Here is a 3,319-nt window from a genome sequence, read left to right on the forward strand (position 1 = left end):
AGCATGCTTAAGAGGCTCTCTTTACTGTCTCTGTTCTCCACCACCCTCCCACCCTGCATGCACTCACTCTGTCTTTCTAAATTATAAATAGATAGATAGATAGATAGATAGATAGATAGATAGATAAAATTGAGGTACACTTGACACACACTGTTACATTAGTTTCAGTTATAAAGCAATTCAACAAGTCTATATGTCTGTCACCATACAAGGTTCTTACAATACCATTGACTATATTCCCTGTGCTGTACCTCTTATCCCTGTGACTTATTCATTCCATAACTGGAAGCCTGTATCTTCTACTTCTCTTCACTCATTTTCCCCATCTTCTCACTCATCTCCCCACTGGCAACCACCACTTTATTTTTTGTATTTATGTATCTGTTTCTGCTTTTTATTTGCTTATTCTTTTTTTAGATTCCACATATAAGTGAAATCATATAGTATTTGTCTTTCTCTGACTAACTTATTTACTTAGCATTATACTCTCCAGATCCGTCCACGTTGATATAAAGGGTAAGGCCTCATCCTTTTTATGGCTGAGTAATATTCCATCATATTTATGTGTGTGTGTCTACATACACACACACATCCCCTTTTTTTATCCATTCATCTATTAATGGCCACTTACGTTGCTTCCATGTCTTAGCTATTGTAAATAATGCTACAATGAAAGAATTTTTAAATTCATAAATCCTCATATTTGAAAATGTCTTAGAAATAATCTACTCAATCACCTCAATTTACAAATTAATAAGTAGAGGAGCAGAAATCTGAAATATTTATCAAGGTCATACTTCTTTTGGGTAGATGAGCCAAAATAAAACAAAAACAAAAACAAAAAACAAAACAAAAACAGCCAACCATGTCTCCTGGTTGCTAGCTTAGTGTTTTTCCACTTCGGTCTATTATTCTAATCATTTTAACAATTTTGTTCATTCACATTAACAATGACAAAATTAAGAATAACTTTGAAATATAAACAGTGTTGTGTTAAAAATGAAGTTTGTGCTTTGTTTTCAAGGAAAAGAAGCCATAAATAATGATCAGAACAACAAAATTATGTTTTAGATACTTGTACCCAGTGCTGATTAGGAGGGGTCTTTCCCCACACTGTCAAGCAATTACCCAACACCAGCTGGATATTCTACAATTCAACTCAGTTCTGCCACTATTTACCTGGAGATGGCATCAAATTCCACAGGTAAGGGCTTTGTCCCCACCCTGTCCCCCTACTTCATAGGTCAGTCACAAGCCCTGCTTATCACCTGTGCTTCTGGCAGGACCGATTATAGTTGGAGGTTCCAATGACCCCCTTCATTGGTTATCAATTTGTTAGAATGGTTCACAGAACTCAGAGAAACATTTTCCTTACTAGATTGCCAGCTCATTATGAAAGGATATAATTCAGAAACAGCCAAATGAAAGAGATGCATAGGACAGGGTATGGGGAAAGGGCTTGGAGCTTCTGTGTCCTCTCTGAGTGTGCCACCCTCCCTGAATCTCCATCTACTCACCACCCAGAAGTTCTCTGAACCCCCTCCTTTTGGAGACTTCATTACATAGGCAAGCTTGATTCAGTCATGGACTATTGGCAAATAATTCATCCTCCCTGTGTATATTAATGGTGACAGAGTGGTTTTAGCAGCATCAAGCTTCTTATCTTTTTTTTTTTTAAAGATTTTATTTATTTATTTGACAGACAGATCAGAAGTAGGCAGAGGCAGGCAGAGAGGGGAGGGGGCGAAGCAGGCTCCCTGCTGAGCAGAGAGCCCGATGCGGGACTCGATCCCAGGACCCTGGGATCATGACCTGAGCCAAAGGCAGTGGCTTAACCAACTAAGCCACCCAGGCACCCCAAGCTTCTTATCTTCCCCAAAAGTTCAAGTCATGGAAGAAGGGAGAAGTTTCTTGTGAGAAGTTTCTGAAAGTCTTCTCTCCAAGTCCCATGTGCTAGCTCTGGTCATATGCCTTAGTTGCAAGGATTGCTGAGAAAGAAAATACATGGGAGGTGGGCTCTGCCAATAAGGAAGAGGGAAGGAAGAAATAACCTTAAACAGTAAAACTGTATCACCAGTTATTGCATCATAACACATTACAGCAACTGTGTATTATTTATAATACAGATCACCTGACGTGTTCCAGGTTCAGCCAATCTTGGCTGGGTTCCCTAGTAAATTTGCAGTCTCTTCTTGGGTCAGCTTTTGTAAAACTAATAGAGAGTCCTGGATTAATCTCCTCTGAGGCATTTTTGTTGTTGTTGTTGTTGTTTTCTTTTCATGGTTTGGTCTTAGAGCTAGGTACCGATATTACTGTGTGGTTCAGAGTCCAGACCACATCCTAGAGCTGGCCCTGGGGAATGTACAGGTTGAAGAAGGAGTCCATTTTTGGTAGCAGTGCTTGGGAGTTGATCATAGAGCAGCTCATTTTCTGAGTAGAACAAGCATAGTTCCAGTTTGCTGCTAAGTTGCTGTCATATGTCTAATAGTCTTGATGATTACATGAAGAAGGACACTTTTGGGCGTTCTTTATTGACCTATTTTTTTTCCGTATCCATTATTTTTAATGTCCAGTGTTTATAATATGAGGGCCAGAGTTCTCTCCCCACCTCAAGTTTATAAGTTTTCGATTGGCTTGTGAGGCCAATAGGGATACTTCTTCTTGTCTAATTTCGTTTCTGGGAAGGCTTCATTCAGGTCCTCAGTGGTCATCTGATCAAACGGAATTATGTTCCTTAGCTGTTTTTTGTATTCCAAAATCCTAGCCTTTGAGACAGAAAAAAACTCAGCACAAATTTTCACATCTTCTTTTTCTTCAGCATCCACCTGAACAGTGTATTTATCCTCTGGCACAGGAATCTTCAGGGCATTGAACTTTTCAAAGCCCAGTAGATAGTAGGGGGTTTCTCAGGGAGAGTAGCCAAGTTGGAAGTAAGTGTCTCATTCCAAGATTTCATGGAGTTAGCAATGGCCTTCTGGTTTCAGGGTATGATCTCCCCAAAAGCTACCCAGTCAATGGTTTTTAGAGCAAGTTTTCACCCAGCCATCTTGAGATCCTTCACCGACCCCAGCTGCCCAGAGTCCACAGCCTTTATTGACCTATTTTGCTTAAGGAACTGGATCATGTAAGTAAATTACTGCTCAGAGTGGACACATACTACACTAATTACAATGGAAAGATACAATATACTTCTTATGAAATATATATTGTTCAAAAGAAAAACTCTACTGCATAAACAATTCTAACTGAATTGTCTAAGATTGAATGGCCAAATGATAAAAGTATGAGACAGATCCCATAAGCACCCTGTGTTTTGCAA

General features: G+C 39.3%; 1 pseudogene; it reads right to left on the bottom strand.

Moving 5' to 3' along the window:
- Positions 1–2,588: 2,588 nt before the first annotated feature.
- Positions 2,589–3,046, bottom strand: LOC123937501 (annotated as a pseudogene).
- Between the last annotated feature and the right edge of the window lie 273 nt (positions 3,047–3,319).

This window comes from Meles meles, chromosome 2 (genome assembly GCF_922984935.1).
Source record: "Meles meles chromosome 2, mMelMel3.1 paternal haplotype, whole genome shotgun sequence".
NCBI lineage: Eukaryota > Metazoa > Chordata > Mammalia > Carnivora > Mustelidae > Meles > Meles meles.